We start from the raw sequence: 19727 nt of genomic DNA, 5'->3' as shown, positions 1-19727 counted from the left end.
TATGTTTCAAAAGTCAACTTTATTGCTATAGGTACTCCTATAAGAAAATGTACCTCTATTTACTATAAGTTAAAGTAATTTTGATAAATGATGCACATTTTAGTCAGCTTTTCTGCTGCTGTGACCAAAAGACCTGACAAGAACGATAGAGGAAGAAAAGTGTATTTGGGGGTGCACAGTTTTAGAGTTCTCAGTTCATAGACAGCTCTGTTCCTTGGGGCTCAAAGTGAGGCAGAACATCATGACAGAAGAGTGTGGTGGAGGAAAGCAGCATCTATGATAATGAGGAAGCAGAGAGACACTCCTCTCACCAGATACAAAATACATACTCCAATGACCCACCTCCTCCAGCTACATGCTACCTGCCCTCAGTTACCACTCAGTTAATCCCCTTCTCCTAATCCTTTTTACCCTAGGTGACCACTCATCTGATGTCTATCACTATTGATTACTTTCACCTGGTCAGTATATTCACAGAAATGGGATCATAATCATGTTATTTGTGTGTAGGTTCTTTGCTTAGGATAACATTTGGAAGACACATCCATATCACTGCATCCACAGAATGTTTGTCTCTTTTTTAGTGAGTAGTATAAATATACCACAATTTAGATATCCATGCTTTTTTAAATTCTGTTTCACATAAATGTAGTCTTGGCATCTCTAGTCTTCCTTTCCTGATTAGCCAATATGAGGTTTTAAACAGAAAATCTTCCCATGTTTGCAATCTTTTAAAAACATTTTTGTTAGAGAAGAAAGTGAGGATTGTGAATAAGATGTGCATAGCTCTCAATTGCCTCAATAGTCTGTTGAACTGAACTTTAGCTTCAGTTTCTTCATTCAGGACTTTTCTCCATCAAGGCCTAGAGGCATTTTCCCAACTTACCTGTTTGCATATTTCTTAATTTTCAAATTTCTGCCAAGCACTAGTTTGTGTGGAAACTATTCTTGAGTTTACTGTTTTGATGACTGTCTCTTGTTAAAGTTTTAAAATTCTGCTTTTTATCCAGCCTGCTTTTTGATCATCATCAATTACTAATGCAATTGCTTAACATCAGTATCTTTATGTAAATATCTTTATTTATAAGGAGAGATGCTATGTCGGTGTCCCTTATCACTATACTCTTAGTACTTAGCAAGGTACCCAAGTATTTCAGGTTGTTAAAAACTGTTTATTGTGTGAACTGTAATGGAAATCAATGTTTATAATTGAATATAACAGTGATAGGGTGTAAGATGTCGTGGGAAGAGAGAAAGAGGGTAAGAACCTGGGGGAACATGGAGAAAAACACAGACATTGTGTTTTGTGGATGTAGAGAATAAAATGTTCTTCTGCCTTTAAATGAAAGAATTACATTCATTTGTTATTGCCATCAAAGGAGGAAATGCTCCAAAGCAACTACATGAAATCCCTTTCCAAATCCTTGTCTTAATAATAAGTCATTTTACTTATCATATTTAAGGGATAATGATATAGGAGTTTGTATTAAAGTTGTGAGACAAGAAGTTATTCCCTAAATAGAGCATACATACTACCTTAAGTTGAGTAGTATAATCAAAGGAGATAAGCATGTGGGGTGCCTGAACTCTGTTTGGTAAGCAGTGTTGCCTAAAAAGAGGCAACTAACTCTTTTTAGACAACTCTGGTACTTATTTGGTTATGTTATTGAGGGCCATTATTAAACCTCTATCAGTCTCGGATTAATGTCTAAGATGGTGTTTTTTAACATTCTTTATAAGAGTTATTAACAGTTTACCCTTATTAACAACTACTCTTATTTTATTGGTTGTTCAAAACATTACAGAGTGCTTGACATATCATATTTCATACATTATATTCCTTGGAAAGCTGGGAATGGAACCACCATTTGACCCAGCTATTGCCCTTCTCGGACTATTCCCTGAAGACCTTAAAAGAGCGTACTACAGGGATACTGCCACATCCATGTTCATAGCAGCACAATTCACAATAGCTAAACTGTGGAACCAACCCAGATGCCCTTCAATAAATGAATGGATGAAAAAAAAATGTGGCCTTTATACACAATGGAATATTACGCAGCACTAAAAATGACAAAACAACTACTCTTACTGAGACCACATCAAGGGAATTTCACATATGTGCTTGGAAATACAGGCTGTTTATGCTGCTGTAGTCATTGCTGGTATTATTATAGATGATCTTTTTTGGTCATTGCTGCCATTATCACTAGAAGAACAGTTGGTTAAAATTTAAGTTGTTCTTTATCAACAGTGGAAATAAGAATATTTGGGTAAATGCACTAACCTTAAATTCAGTGCCATTGTCTCAAAATAAAAAAGGAAAAGAAAAAGATTTTGCTTTATCAACCTGAAGGGGTTATTGTGAAAACTAAATAAATAAATAAATAAATAAGAAGGCAATTTGAACATTGTACATTGCCATTGTTAAGATTAGACCATAGCTTGGAATGCTAATTTGGAGCAAAGCTGTAATGAAGACACATTTGTACATTTAATTCTTCTTTCCCATAACATGAAAAGTTGTTCTTGATTGGGAACTAGCTACTGTGTATTTTTTTTTCCAGATTACAGACTAAAGGTGATATTTTTAAGGAAAAAAAAATGCACGTTTTGATTAGCCCATTCCACAGCTGTTCTGATCAGAGTAAGATTCTGTTCTCCTTTAATGTGCTAAATTATATCACCTACATTATTTTAAATGATGTCACCTGTGTTCAGTATTAAAAGGTATGCTCCAGGATTTGCGGTTCTACCTCTGGTCTATACTACCACAATACTTTTGAAAATATGTCAACAGTCTTTGCACTTTATATTTTAATTTACTGCTAAGCATAGCATAATATATATTCTGTACATGGAGTTCTTGTGAATGGAAATTTTTTAAAAAATGGTGTAGTTATAATGGCTTTTACAATTTTAATCAATTTCACACGGAACGTTGTATTTATTTATGAGAGGCAGTGTAATGTGGTAGACAAATATGGACCTTGAAGTCAATGCAACCTGGATTCAAATACTAGCTCTGCCACTCAATGACATCATAAATGAAATCATTTATGTTTTCTAAGCTTTTGTCCTTGGGCTATATGAAGATATTAATAATGGCACCTTTTACTTGAATGTTGTGGAAATAAGATACTATGAGACATCAAAACGTAAGTGCCCCACAAACTGAGACCACTCGGGGAACAAGAGGCTTGGATTCCATTTTATGGAAAAAATCCCCCTCTCCCCATTTACTTGTAGAGGCAGTTATGTAAGATAGTTTTCATTGCTGTGGCCAAAACACCTGACAAGAACAACTTAGAGGAGGAAGATTTTATTTTGGGCTCATGGTTTCCAAGGTTCAGTTCATGATCAGCCTTTTCTACCTTTCTAGGCACAAATGAAGCATCAGAAGGGTGTGGTGGAGGAAAGCTGCTCAGCTCAGGGCAGCCAGGAAGAAGAGAAGAGAAAAGCAAAGCGCAAGATATACTACCCAACAATAAAAAACAACAACAACAAAAAAACTACTGAACTATCAACATACAACAGGCATAAATATCATAAGTTTTAGGATAAGCTGATGGGAAGGGCAAGAGAGAAAGTAAAAGAGAGGAGCCAGGAATCAGATATAGTCCAACACTACACCCCTAGTGACCTACTTCCTCTGATCAAGGCCCATCTACCTACAGTTAACCATTCAGTCGTTCATTCAAATTATTAATCCATCAAATGGATTGTTCCATTGGTGAGATCATAATCTTATTTCACCTCTGAGCATTACCACATTGCCTAACCCATGAGCTTTTGTAGGAAGATTAAAGATCCAAAACATAATAGTTAAACACAGTCACCATGAGAACAGACTGTTTATCTGGGGGGATAAGGAAGTGACACATCTCTTTACAGAGCACAGCTGACTCTATAGTGATAGAATAAAAAAGGTGTTAAGTGCATGCATTGAGTTTTCTGGATGCAAGCCAGACGACAGGAGTGCTTGACCCATGTAGATCATTATTTGTATAAAGATTACTTCTGGGCATATGGGGGTCTTACAGTTTGAGTCTGCAATTTGTAATATATTTGAAACTTAATACTTCCAAATCATAAGGAGATAGAATCAATTTTATATCAGTACCCAGCTGTTGAGATAGGACCTGCCTGTTCATTAATATGTAGATGTAGGTACTGTCTATAGTGAAGGAAGAAGATAAAGGAACCCATTTTGTAGATTGGTTTTTGGTTATGATCAGAGCCATAGATATTATTGAATAATACATTTAAAAATTTATCTGTAGTGACAATTTTAACTTTTGTCCCAGAAGGCTTCTGGAAGTAAGGCAGCATTGTCCACACAAGCTTATTTATAGAGAACTGAGAATGTTCTAGGAACAGTGCTAAATATGTTTTCATAAATTTCATAAATTATAAAATTTATGAGATATGATCCTATACTTTTTAACAAAAATATAAATCAAGGCTTATATAGAATCAGTAGTTTACAAAATTGACAGGGTGAAAAACTGGTGGAATCAAAATGTGAATTGGAACAACTTAGCAAAAGATCATGCCCTCTTAGAAATAGCTCCTAGGGAAGGACTCAAGTGGGCCTGAAAAAAATTTACCATGAAGAAGAACAGAAATACAGTGGGATCAACATCAGGGCTCCAGCATTTCTGAACACACCTTAAGTGACAATTTAAATAAGTAATGAAACATTTACATAACAGTATCAAATACAAACTTTATATGTATTGATTTGGATCAATGTGTAAACCCTTTTTTTTAAGGAAAAATGATTTTTTTGTTAAAATTTCTGTAAAACAAAACTTGTGCATATACTATTTCTGGAATTTCAGACCTGAAACTGATGTTGTGTTTCCTGTTTGAAGCTGCACTGGGTGGAGGAGAATAGTTGGGGTGGAGAGAGGGTGCTGATATTTCTTTTTGAGTTTATCTTTTATATGTAAAATAGTTTAGCCTAAAATACTTTAGTAAAGAAAACTATATTGAGAGAGCACTTTAAACCTTATCTCAAAGTGGTCTACATTTTTCAAAAACCTTTGTGTTTTATGTCTGAAAAGAAGATTAGTAATATGGATAGAGGCAGTATTGATTTATTCATCCTGCTATCCCTTAGTATTCTAGGTAATCTCTTGGTTTATTCTATCTCTGTCAGCAGAAAGTATGATTAGCATTTAGTCAAGGTATTATTTTTCATCTAGAAATTGAAAATGTGAATTCTTTAAAAAAAAAAAAAGGAAAGAGCATGCACCTCTTTTATTCAAGCAATTTACACTTTCAGAATGGTGAAGAGGCCAGGTTGATAACACTGAACTCATACATGAAGATAATTAAGCTTTAATCTCCTATTCAAAGACCGTAGCTTGGGGGTCACAAGGAATCAAGAAAACTTTTTCTTTTTAATCAATCTTAGATGATTAGTGACTTTGTTTGTGGAATGATCATTTTCCAAGTACAGTAGTGCAGTGCTGGAGTAAAATAAGAGGAAAAGATTAAGGAGTTTAATTTACTTGGCATGTTATTACTATGTTTATTAAAACACTAAGAATTATAGCAAAACTTTATCATTTGTTAATATTACTTTTGCCTCAATGGGGGTTATATTGCGAAAGCAATATCTAGTCATAAAGGCCACTGCCAAGTGTTATTTTTTTTAACTGTTTTCATTCTTTCTTATAAAATAACCTCCTGGGTACTTATAATGAAATCTATTTCTTTACTAAAACGTAATTTTTCTTCACCCTCAATAAGCTTCCCATCTCTGGCTTGTCATTATACTGTCAATTAGAATACAAAGTTCAGAATATTAACCTACTACGCCTTATACCATCATTAGTAAGATAAAGTGTACTATATATTATTTCCTCCAAATGTGTGTGTGTGTGTGTGTGTGTGTGTGTGTGTGTGTGTGTGTGTGTGTATCTTCAAATTTGGGTTCTTCTTGGGGATTTAGCTTCATATCTATTGAAATCAGAAAACATATGAAAAAAACTCTGTATTAAACATAGAAACTAAATGCTGAGTAAAAAGGAAAAAAATAACCTTCCTCCAAATAGAATTGGAGCTTTTATGAAGAGATTGATAATTTTTAGCTCATCTGCTCTTATAATGTCTGTCTTATTTAATGCTGTGTTTTTCAGAATCAATAGATAATTGCTGGTTTGGAGGAATGAAATTTGCCAGAAAGTTGGCTTTCACAAGGTTGAAAATAAATACCAAGGAAATATAGACAGTTTTCTAAGCTTTTGTTATGATGGAGGTGTATTATTTAACAATACTATATGACGAAAACTAGCATCACTATGAGAAAAATCATATTATATCTAGAGAAGACAAGAACATATTTATCAGGGCCAGAATATGCTTGGTAGGGCTTCTTGGAAGTTTAAAAAATGTACTAAACAGCTTGAATGAAGAGGTATTCTGTGCTTTTAAATAGCAGCTTGTCTTAACAGCCTCCCCTTGAGATCTATGCCCAGTGTAGAAAGATTCATAATAATTTTGCTGTATTGAAAATTTTATTCTATGTACCAAGTAAATGAGAAATTCATCTTTTAATGAATTAATTACAGTACATTAGAGGTCTTAGAATCTCCCAAAGTCCCCACAAAGAGACTTTGAACACTGTAAAGAAACATGGAGCACACACTGACAAAAATAAGAATGTTGCTTTATACACAATAGCCTTCGAGTAATTGTGATTTGGCATCCAGGAATCCACTTTAAACAAACTCAAGATGGCTTCTTTATCTTCACACATTTTGAAGACATAAAAAAAATCATAAAAAATTACTACACTCACATCATTGAACAATACCAATATACTTTATATTATCTACTCTCTGTTTAATAAATATCATTCTTATAAATCCATTGATAAAATATAATCACTGCACAGTTCACTTTACTAAAACATATATGCCTGTACTTTAAAAAATTCAATCATAATGCATGGGCTAATACAAAAGAAGAAAACCATTTCTTCTTTTTAAGTCTTTTAATTATTTCAAACTCTCTCAATAATATGGGCATATAGCTTTTACTCTTTATTTTTTTAAAGAGAGAGAGAGAGAGAATTTTTTAATATTTATTTATTTATTTAGTTTTCGGCAGAACACAACATCTTTCTTTGTATGTGGTGCTGAGGATCGAACCCGGGCCACTTACATGCCAGGCGAGCGCGCTACCGCTTGAGCAACATCCCCAGCCCCAGTTGTTACTCTTTTTAAGTTAACTGCAAACAACATCTATTAACTCATTACTATAGTATTCCCACATACATTTTCTGGCTTTTGAATTTTATTATAAAAATATTTAATAATTTAAGTACTGTATTTTAAAATTTCACTGATATTTTATAATTTTAATCTTAAAATGCACACTCTTAGTTTTACAGTTCATTTTTGAGTTTTGACAAAAATATGATTGTATTACATCCACAGTCAGCAGTGTACGGGCAGTTCATCAACAAGAACATTTTCGAATATCAACCTTATAACCAACCATTCACTTATTTGTAAAACCTGGTATCTATCATCTCCTCTCATTTTCTATAGTTTTGACTTTTCACGTGGATTCTACAAATGAGATCATGCAGCATGTAGCCCTTTTCCTTATGCTAACACATGTGAAACCCATCCATATTGTTATTTCCAGCAACAATTTGCTCCTCTTTATTGAGAAATAATATTTCACCCTAAGGACTTATTATGGTCTTTTAATTTTTTCACAAGTGGAAGGGGATTTAGGTTGTTTCCAATTTTCAAGCTTAAGCTACTTTAAACATCCATGTAAAGGATTTACTATGTACAAAAATATTATTTCTCTTGGGCAAATATCTAGGACAGGGATTGCTGTGACATATGGTAAGTGTATGTTTAATGTTATAAGAAAATGTCAAGCTCTGGGCATTTTAGGCAGTTTCACCAATACACAAAATTCCTGGTTGCTCTCTGTACTTTGTCAGATTGTTGTTATATTTGTCTTCCATTCTAATAAATATCTAGTGGTAGGTATCTCTTTACAGTTTCAATTTATATTACCCTAATAAATAGTGGTCTTGGATATCTTTTCATTTCACATGCTTGTTAGCCACTCATATATTATCTTTGATGAAGTGTCTATTCAAACCTTTGGCTGATTTTTTCACTGAGTTATTTTCTTATTTTGAAAATTCCTTTCATACTGTGGGTTTAAGTTCGTTGGGAGACATCACCTTTGCAAATATCTTCCCCAAATCCACAGCTTGTCTTTTAATTATAACAGTGTCATTCACAGAGATTAAAAAAAATGTTGAAGTAAAATGTATCAATATTTTCTTTGACAATCATGCTTTTGGTATTATATCTATGAACACGTAGCTTATTCAAGGAAGGTTCCCAGAATTCTCTCTAATACTTTCCTTTAGAACTTTTAGAGTTTTAAATTTTACTTGTAAAGTTTATGCATGCTCTGTTTTGAGGTAATATATGAAGTGAGAGTTCTGCTCAGTCTATTTTAAACCTTATTTTTAAATTAAATTTAATTATTTACTTGCTTTATTTATTTATTTTTTTTGAGTGAGTTTTCCTGTGTTGCTCAGACTTGGCTCCAACTCATGATATTTCTGCCTGAGCTGCCTTGGCAGTATCCCACACTTTAAAAATTTTTAAATGTACAGGTAGATAGCCAAATAGTCTAGCAAGATTTGTTGAAAAAGCTGATTTTCTCCATTGACTTGCTTGTGTGCATTTGATGAAATCAGTTGTTTTAGTGTTCCTCTATTCCTTGGATGTATGTCCATCCTTTTAACCAGTATAAGACTATTTTTATTGCTACAACTTTATATCAGACAATATGTCTTCCAACCTTGCTCTCTTTTTTTCAAAGCTGTTATGATTCTAATTCCTTTTGTTTTCCATATATAAAGTTTAGAATTGGCTTGCCAGTGTTTACAATAATCCTAGAATCGTTTTATTTGGTTTTGTATTAATATAGGTTTCAATTTGGAAAAATACATTATAATCTTAAGAATAATCTTTCGATTTATAAGGATGATCTATATTTCTATTTATGTATATTCTCGTTTTATTTATTGGCGTTTTGTAGTTTCAGCATATGGATCCCGGGCAATTTAAATTTTATACCCACGTATATTTGTGTTATTACAAATTCACAGTTTTAACATTGTAAATTATGATTGTTTATTGCTAATATTGTAAATACAGCTGGGTTTTGTATATTGAATCTGCATCTGGTGACACTGCTATACTCATTATTAGTTCTAAGCACTACTATAAAATATTTTCTGGAAGGAGGGTTATGTTGTCTGAGACCAGAGACCTAGAAAAGAGACACTTGAGAAAAATGCACTTCACAGAAACTATGAGCCTACACTATAAGCCAAGGCACATTTGGAAGGAGGTGGCAAAATGTGAACAAGCAGAGCTCACTATCCAACATTCACTGCACAAAGAATTGCATAGGGTAAGGGGAAGATCAGAACCATATAGAATGAGTTTCTGGGTGGAATAATTTTCTAAGGAAGTAAAAGTAGGTTCTGATCCAGAGTTCCTCCTCAGTCTTAGATGTGAAATGATGTGTTTGTATCCTCTGTACATGGAAGAACTATAACTAGTTCCCAGTTTTCTCATTCTTATCCACGTTTTTCTAAGACTGCTATTTTTCTTCAGAAAAATAATACCCCCAAACCCCCAAGAAAAATAAATAAACCATATGTTTGTAGTCTCACAGGTCTATTGTTGTGTTTCCTGTTAATGTACAAGAACCTGACCTACTAACTCTCTGAGGGTATGACTAAATCCAGCCTGAGTGTGCCGGAGTATGCCCAAGAATGTGTAAAATGTTAATTTATGTTTACATAAAGTATTTCTTATCTAGTGGGTTTCTGAACAGCATTAGAATCTCTCTCACGTTTACATGTTTTAGATTTTATGAATGTGTTTTGCAAATGTTTGAGCAATTAAATAATAAAATTATAAAATACCTTCTGTCAGGATGCTCAAAGCACTATGTATATATAATAATTACAACATTATAAAAATGTAATAAGCAATCACCCACTAAGATAAATTCAGGAAGGAAAAGTTTAGAATCGTGTTACATAAATGTAAAGAGGATTAATTATAAATTCAAAAAATGACTGCAAACATGATTAAATGCAAAGACAAACACAAATCAAGCTGAGCACATTTGTCTTTGGAAAAGGAATTATAAAAATGTTTGGCAATAAAATGAAACCGCTTTTAAGTCATTTCAAAATAATGATACAACCTTGGATGATTTTATTGGTTCCATAACTTTGAAGCTGTGACCCAGTGCCTTGCCTGTGCTTTCTTGCAAAGTTATAACCTAATTATGAAGTGACCAAATATGAAAGAGCTGCTGTGAATCTATTGCAGCCTCTGAATGTTACTTCTGATGTTTAAAACTCTTCTAATGAAAATTGCATGCACCAACTATCAATAGAAAAAGATTAGATACTCTGGTGTAGTGAAGTGAAATAGAAATTGGGTTTGCTCCCCGTTAAGGTTATGATTAGATTACTATGGGCTCAATATTTGACCAAAAGAAAATTATTTCTTTCTTTAAATATACAATATAACAGTTGAATATAGATCATTCCTGTCAGGGAAGGCATATTTTGAAGCCATTAGAAATAGTTATGTGTTATGTTTTTCCTTCTCAGTTAAATGACCCTTTATCTCAACACTTTGCTCCCAACTCTGTTGTTGTTATTTCATGAAAACACTTCAGCGAGCTCCCGGATGGAGAAATAAACAGGTTTCTCAGGTTTCTCAGTGTGTCTGCGTGTGTGTGTGTGTGTGTGTGTGTGTGTGTGTGTGTGTGTGTGTGTGTACACGTACATGCGTATTGAAGCTCTTTCATATCTGGTCACTTCATAATTAGGTTATGACTACAAGAAAGCCCATACAAGGCACTAGGCCACAGCTTATTTTATGTCTGTCTAAAATACATTTATTTATAAGAGAACAAGATGGCAGACTAGAGGGAGTTTGTATATTTAAAGAAAGAAATAATTTTCTTTTGTCAAATATTGAGGCCATAATAATCTAATAATAACCTTAACAGGAAGCAAACCCAACTTCTATTTCACTTCACTACACCATAGTATTTTGTATCTTTGTGACCTGGTATTCAAGTAGCAGGAATACTGCTTCTCTGCAAGGTGGGTGAAAGAGAAATTCCACTAAAACTCAATACTAGACAGCTAGTGCCTAGAGACTTAGAAATATGGGGTATGTTAAACAAGGAAAAGGGACAAAAATAGTGTTGAACTGCTGGTAGGAGCAGTGGAACTGGCATACAAAACCAGAAAACGTTGAGAAATACAATGGACAGTGTTAGTATGGAAAATCCTAAAATAGTTGGGGCAGCCTGACCCTAGGCTCATCCAGAGGCTGTTGGGCACAATAAATTGTTTCACAAATGTCACCTCATCTTTAAAAATTTTCTACTGAGAGCAGAGGCAATAGCCATCTTGAACTGCACTGGGGTGGCTGGCAAATACAGAAACCAAAATCTTGGATCCAAGAAAACTGGGATGGCTCCCATACACAGTCTAGCAGACACCAGCCAAGTGACCTAGATTGAGCCTATCAAAATCTGGAGAAAGTTATGCATAGAGTATTTTGCTTGGGGGAATATAAATTGGGGAGACTGTGAGGAATCTAGCTTTCTCCTCCATTTGAGTCCAGCAGCTCACAGGACCAGTTGGTGGGTATGGAGTCTGAATGGGCAGGTGTGACTGATCCTGGGAGGCTGGGAAGGATGCAGGATTAACAGCAGCTGCAGCTGGTTGGGAACTGAACAGGTGGGTGTAATCGAGCTCGGTGTCCCCTGGAATGCTATGAAGCAATAGAAGCAGTCTGGGGACTTGCTCCCTCATCTCTAGTGGATCTGTTGGGTGAGTCTTGGATCACAGTCTCCCAGCATGGTTTGGCATCTGATGGGCTCTAAAAATTCACTGATTTAATATCTTCAAATAACTAGCTATGCAATCAACCACCTGGGGCCTCTCTAGACTTAAGCCCTGCTTCCAAGAGCTACACCTGCAGAAACTCTTCTCACAGAACCCAGCTGTGTCTTTAACTTGGAGCAGTACTGACAGTATTCCCCATCCCAAATTTCGTCTCACTGAGGAGAAGGGAAGCAGAGATTTTTGAACTTTGACAGGGCTTCTTGGTGAGGAATACATTAAAAAGAAAGGAGTTGACAATCTGCAATCCCTGCTCTTGTACCCAGTATATCCCTCAAGAAAAAAAGGAAAGAAAGACAGGTGAGCACAGATAGTGAACATATAGCTTCACCAACATTTTGTCCATCTCAATGGAAACAACCCTTTCATGTTTCGTCTAGATTCTTTTTATCTCTTTTATTCTCATGTGCTGAATGATGCATGGACATTTATGCATATAAGTATTTGTTTCTGTTTTCTAATTCTTGCATTTTTTGAATGTAATTACTTTTCCTTGCTCTTGTCTTTTGAGGGTTAGGATTTTTTATTAGTATATTTTGGTTTTGTTTTTTATTGTTTCCTACACTATCCTATTCACCTTGTTTCTTTCTTCTCTCTTTTTTATTGCAAACAAATTCTATTTTCTCTCTTTCACTCATCTTTTAATGTTTTACTTTAAATTTTTCCTCTCTCCTTGTAACTATCACAATCTACAATCACTTGTATTTCCCATATTTACCTATTAAAATCGCAAACCCTTTTCCATCAGTCTATTTCTTCATCATTCCTCTTAATTAACTCTATTCCTAAAATCTCTCAGCTCTAATTGGTTTTCATAACACTAGACCCCACTGTTAATTGCTGTAGTAACAATTAATACTATGGAGGTCAAAGATAACACCTATTATTTGGTTGTATGCCAAACAAAATATATGATCACTTACTGATGGAAATTGCTGATCCTATCAATTCTTTTTATTGTGCCAATTAAAAGTGTAGATGTCATAACAGGAATAAAGTATTAGGTTTCTGCCTATATATTGTTTACATAGGTCATTGCTATTATTTGGTTCCCCCTAATCATGAGGTAATGAAAACCAATAGGGACACTGTAGGCTTGTTCTGTAGAAACTGCTGCTCCAGAACCATTCAGATAGATGAATAGGCACACAAACAATATGGAAAAGCACGGAAATATGTCATGACAAACAACCCAGAAAGCCTCAACAGCAGACACCACTGACACCACAGTGGAAGAAATGGCAGAGTATTTAGTCAGTTCATAGTTAAACTGGTTTATGAGGTAAGAGATGATATAAAGAGTGAAATTATAGATGACATACAAGAAGTGGAAGATCACTTAAATAAGGAGATAGAGACCCTGAAGAAGAATCAAATTGAAAAAATCTCAAAATGAAGGAATTATTGAACCAAATTAAAAATTCAATGGGAAGCACCACTAATAGATTAGATCACTTGGAATAAGATAGAGCTTCAGGCAATGAAGAAAAATAATATAATCATGATAATAAAGTTGATCATTAAGATGTTAAGAGACCACGAACAGAATTTTCAAGAAATATGAAATAACATTAAAAGGCCAAATCTAAGATTCATAGATATAGATCAAGGCTCTAAAAAACAAACTAAAGGAATGCACAATATTTTCTTTCTTTATTTTTTTTAAGAGAGAGGGAGAGAGATAGAGAGAAAGAGAGAGAGAGAGAGAGAGAGAGAGAGAGAGAGAGAGAGAGAGAGAATTTTTTTAATATTTATTTTTCAGTTCTCGGCGGACACAAGATCTTTGTTTGTATGTGGTGCTGAGGATCGAACCCAGGCTGCACACATGCCAGGCAAGTGCACTACCACTTGAGCCATATCCCCAGCCCTGCACAATATTTTCAATGAAATAATGTCAAAAAGTTTCCCAAATGTTAAGGATATCATGGAAAATCAAATACAAAGGACATATAGCACTCCAACTATACAAAATTACAACAAACCCACTCCAAGTCATATTTATTATGAAAATGCTTAACATGCAGCATAAGGACAGAAGTTTTGAAAGCTCTTAGAGGTAAAACAATATTCAAAGGTAAACCAATCTGGATCTCAGACAATTTTTTTTTAAGCCAAACCCTAAAAGCTAGGTCTTGGAATAATATATACCAAGCTCTGAAAGAAAATAGATGCCAACCAAGAATAAGATATTCAGGAAAACAAAGCTTCAGAATTGAAGATGAAATAAAAACCTTCAACAATAAACAAAAGTTAAAAAAAATCACAATGAGAAAGCCTGCACTACAAAACATACTAATAAGATGTTTCATGATGAAGAAATGAAGAATAAAAGTAAAAAAAAAAAACAGCAAAAGGAAGAACTATATTAGAATAAATAGGCAAAGGAAAATCTAATTCAATTTAAAAACTAGAAATAAATAAAAGTGACAGAAATAAAAATCATCTTAATAATAACACTGAATGTTAATGGACTCATCAGTCAAAATACATAGGATGGCAGATTGTATTAAAATACAAGACCCAACAATATGCTATTTCCGAGAGACTCACCTCACAGGCAAAGACATCCACAGACTGGAGGTGGAAGGATGAGAAAAAACATACCACTCATATGGATCTTGTAAACAAGCAGGGGTTTCTATTTTCATATCAAAATAAAGTTGACTTCAAGCCAAAGTTAATCAGAAGGGGCAAAGAAGGTCATTTCATACTGCTTAAGGGAACCATACAACAACAGGAAATAACAGTCATAAATATTTATGGCCCTCAAAATGGAGCATCTATGCATATCAGACAAACCCTTCTCAATATCAAGAATCAAATAGACCATAACATAATAACACTGGGTGACTTTAACACACCTATCTCATTACTAGATAGATCTTCTAAACAAAATCTTAATAAAGAGCTTCAGAACTAAAAAATTACAATTAATAATTTAGACTTAACATAAATTTAGAATATTTCATCTTTCAATACCTGAGTACAATTTTCTTTCCCAGCAACACATGGAAAATTTTCTAAAATAGACCACGTTAGGCTATAAAGCAACTTTTTGCAAATACAAAAAAAGATAATATTGTGCATTCTATCAGACCATAATGGAGTGAAATTAGAACTATAAGACAGAGACTAAATAAATTACTATTGAAAGGTGAATGGATAACAGAAGAAATCAGAGTGAATTAAAAAATTACTTAGGAGCAAATGAGAATAGAGATATATCAAAATATCTGGGATACTATGAAGACAATTCTAAGAGGAAAGTTCATAGCATTGAGTTCATACATTAAAGGAATAGAAAGATAGCAAATAAATAATCAAACATTATATCTCAAGGCCCTATAAAAGGTAGAACAAACCAATACCCAAATCAATAAAAGAGAGGAAATAATTAAATACACACAAAAAAACCATAAAAATCCTTATAGAACTCATTAATGAATTCAACAAAGTAGGAGGATACAAAATTAACATCCAGAAACCAATTTCATTCCCATATTTTGATAACAAAACAGTTGGAAAAAAATAGGAAAACCCATCCTATTCACAATAGCTTCAAAAAATTAAAATAATTGAGAACCAATCTAACAAAAGAGGTGAAAGACTTCTACAATCAAATCTACAGAACAATAAAGAAATAAATTAAGGAAGACTTTAGAAGGTGAAAAGACCTACCATGTAGTTGGATAAGCATAATTAATATTGTCAAATTGTCCATGCTCCTGAGAGCATTGTACAGATTAAGTGCAATTTCCATCAAAATTTCAATTATTTTTTTTTCATAGAAATAGAAAAAGCAGTCATAAAATTTATTCACATAAATAAGAGGCCCAGAATTGCTAAAGCAATTCTCAGAAAAGTGAAGCAGGAGGCATCACAATACCAGAACTTAAATTATACTGCAGAGCTATAGGAACAAAAACAGCATGGTATTGGCAACAAAACAGGTAAGAAAACCAATGGAACAGAATAGAAGACACAGAGATAAACCCATATAAATACAGTAACATCATATTAGACAAGGGTGCCATAAACATACATTGGAGATATGATAGCCTCTTCAAAAAAAAGGTGCTGGGAAAACTGCAAATTGTATGTAATAGAATGAAGTTGAACCTGGAATCTCTCCTCTGAACAAAACTCAACTCAAAGTGGGTCAAAGCCCTAGAATTTGGACCAGAAACCCTACACTTACTAGAAGAAAACGTAGGGCCAACACTCCAACATATTGGCTCAGGAGCTGACTTCCTTAACAAGACTCTTTAAGTGCAAGAATTAAAATCAGTTAACTAACAAACTGGATAGCATCAAATGGAAAAGCTTCTTCACAGCAAAGAAAACAATCAAGATCATGTAAGAGAGCCTACAGAATTCGAGAAAATATTTGCCACCTGCACCTCAGATAGAGTGTTAATTTGCAGGACATATAAAGAACTAAAAAAGCTTAACACCAAAACAAAACAAACAAACAAACAACAACAACAAAAATCCCCCCAAACAACTGAATCAATAAATGGGCAAAGGAACTGAACAGACACTTCTCAGAAGAAATATAAATGGTCAACAAATACATGAAAAAACAATCAACATTTCTACCAATTAGAGAAATACAAATTAAAACTGTGATGAGTTTTTTATTCACTTCAGTCAAAATGGCAATTATCAAGAATACAAGTAAACATAAATGTTGGTGAGAATGTGTGGGAAAAGCAACACTCATATATTATTAGACTCAGTGAAACTGAGTCTAGACTGCTTTCTAGACTGGGTAGCCACTCTAGAAAGCAACATGGAGATTCCTCAAAAAAAATTGGAATGAACCACCCTTTGGCCCAACTATCCCACTCTTCAGTGTATATCCTAAAGATTTAAAATCAGCATATTAGCTGGACATGGTGGTGCATGCCTATTATCCCAGCAGCTCGGGAAGCTGAGGCAGGAGTATTTTGAGTTCAAATCCAGCCTCAGGAACTTAGTGAGACCCTATGCAACTTAGCAAGACCCTGTCCCTAAATAAAATATTAAAAAGAGTTGGGGATGTAACTAAGTGGGTAAGTGCCCCTGGTTTTGATTCTTAGTACTCCCCCACCCCCAAATCAGCGTATTTACAGGGACACAGCCACTTCAATGTTTGTAGCAGCTCAATTCACAATAGCTAAGGTACGCCATCAATCCAGTGTCCTTCAACAGCTGCACAGATAAAGAAAATGTGGTATAAACAATGAAACACTACTCAGCCATAAAGAAGAATAAATTTATAATATCTGCCAGTAAATGGATGGATTTGGAGACTATCATGTTCAGTGAAATAGGCCAGTCCCCAAAGGCTAAAGGTCAAATGTTTTCACTGAAAATGTAAAAGCTAACCCACAATACAGGGAAGAATTGATGGGAAGAATGGATATTCAGTAGATTAGTCAAAGGGGAATGAGGGGAAAGTAGCAGGGATAAGAAAAAGAAAGACAGTGGAATGAATCAGAAAGAACTTTCCTACGTACCTCAGTGAATCCCACCATTGTTTACATCCATAAGAATGGGGTCCTAATTAGAATAAAATATATTCCATGCTTGTATAATTATGTCAAAATGAATTCTACTGTCATGAATAACTAAATAGAACCAATAAAAAATAAAATACATTACCCAGGCACAGTGGCACATGCCTTGTAATCCCAGCAGCACCGGAGGCTGAGACAGAAGGATCACAAGTTCAAAGCAGCCACAGCCTCAGCCTCAGTGAAGAGCTAAGCAACCCTGTCTCTAAATAAAATATGAAATACGCCTGGGGATGTGAATCAGTGGTTGAGTAAATCTGAGTTCAATCTTACTTTAGACAAACATATTCCTAAACTAACCAGTGTAATCATTATTTACATTTTAAAATTTCAGTGTGAATTAATTTAGCTATTTTTTCCTTTAAAAAAAAATCACATTTATACTTAAGAAATAATTGTAGACATTGAAAGCAAACTATGAGATGATGCTCTATGTTCACAGCACAAAAGTAATTTTCTGTGAAAACTTAAAGCTAGTTCTGGGTGTAATATTGAAAAGCAGCACTTTGGAGAGGGGCACTGGGAAGAAAAAGGCATTGGAGAGGAGCTGACAAACTAGGAAGCAAGCTTTCTGTGAGCTAGGAAGCATACTGTGGTCAGTAAGAGAACCTCGATTCAGATCCCCTCCTTTATAATTATGCAACCATCACACATGCTCATTTACTTGCATGTAAAATGGTCAATGTATCAATAAAAGAGGGATCAAAGGCTTAAAACTGCAAGAAACCAAATTTTGCTAATTACCACTAGGAGCAGGAGTTGCTGTAGACCTTCAGAGAGGAATTATTGCTCTTGCCTGCACTTTAATAGCATAGCTTTCTTAGTCTATTAAAAAAAGTATTCCTTATTGTTATTATCACTATTTTAAAAATAAATCAAGTAAAGCAACTGCCTTTAGGAAATTTCTACAGGATTAAAAGAAAGAAAATACATGCTGAATTAGATAGAAGGCTTGAAAGACAATTTCTGTTCATTAAAAAAGGTATGAATAACTTGCTTTGAGAAGTGAGAAAAATGGAATGTCACAGCTAAGGATACATTGAAAAGTTTCTTGGAACAATAGATATCTCCTCTGAGTTGCCTCAATTTCATCATTTTATTTGGGCAAGTAATCGAAAAATGTTAATTTCTCTGTCATTGCTTTATTTAAGACCAGGTTTATACTTGACAGCAGTTGAGTAATTAAATTTGTTATTTTTATTTTGGGCATATATTTGTCTTCTCTATCTGTCTAAAAATAAGACCCTAAACTATGCCCTATGTACATCCTTTTTAATAATATATGGAGGAGCAAAGTTTTGGGGGATAGTGGTAGTCTTGAGTTAGCAAAGTAAGACATTTCAGTACACTATCATTCCATGATATTTTGTACTAAAAAAAGGTTAATGGTAGAGAAAAAATGGCATTTAACTAACTAAATAGTAAGTTAGAAACTGGCTTGTGATACATATCTAAGACCTTTTTTAATTTTTATTCTAAGGGAAACAGTGTCATACAAATGATTTTTTAATAACTGTATACTATAATGCTGATTTGAAATGTGCAGATAAAAAGCCACATCAGGTAATTTCTGATTTCTATCCCTTTTTCTTTTTAATAGAACAATTTTTCCATAGTACATCATACACAAACATAATCAGGACCAAGAGGATCTCCATGGCAGTCCCCATCAATATCTAACTCCCATTTTGCTCATGAGTAAGGTCAGTGTAGAAACCTGGATTTACCTTTTCTGAATTGGTCTTTAACATGTTTTTATGTGCCTAAATTCATATTGTATCTGTTGTTATTCATTGTTATGTTGACTAATGTATTTTGTTTAATTCTTAAGTATATAATGAAACATCTAAATCCAGATCATTTATTTTTGCCAGTTTGTCATAACTCATCTATTTATTTTCCAATTTTGTTTCCTTACATGCACGTTTGCAACATTTCACTTTTCTATTTAGCTAGGCAGACATATAATAAAATTTGAAATGTGATGTTCCCAGAATATCACTATAATATCACTATATTCCCAGAATATAGTGGGTTTTTAGAGTGTCAATCTCTCTTTACACTGAATGTTTTCAAATCTAATGCTTCATCTGCTAAAATCTCTCTCAACACAAACCTCTCCTGTGCAGGTCTGTAAATTACATGTTCCTGTGGCCAGGTAT

At 34.0% G+C, this 19727-nt stretch overlaps 1 long non-coding RNA gene across 2 annotated transcripts in view; it reads left to right on the top strand.

Annotated features, from left to right (window-relative positions):
- Window positions 1-5907, top strand: part of LOC144377553 (uncharacterized) — a 130718-nt gene extending 124811 nt beyond the window's left edge. For both annotated transcript variants that reach the window (XR_013438549.1, XR_013438548.1), the window contains exon 4: window positions 3383-5907. This is a non-coding gene — a long non-coding RNA (uncharacterized LOC144377553). The remainder of the gene's footprint in view (window positions 1-3382) is intronic.
- The last annotated feature ends 13820 nt before the right edge of the window (window positions 5908-19727 follow it).

The sequence above is a fragment of the Ictidomys tridecemlineatus genome, chromosome 5 (assembly GCF_052094955.1).
Source record: "Ictidomys tridecemlineatus isolate mIctTri1 chromosome 5, mIctTri1.hap1, whole genome shotgun sequence".
NCBI lineage: Eukaryota > Metazoa > Chordata > Mammalia > Rodentia > Sciuridae > Ictidomys > Ictidomys tridecemlineatus.
The sequence above is the reverse complement of the archived record's forward strand: the minus strand, read 5'-3'. Positions and strand labels throughout refer to the sequence as shown.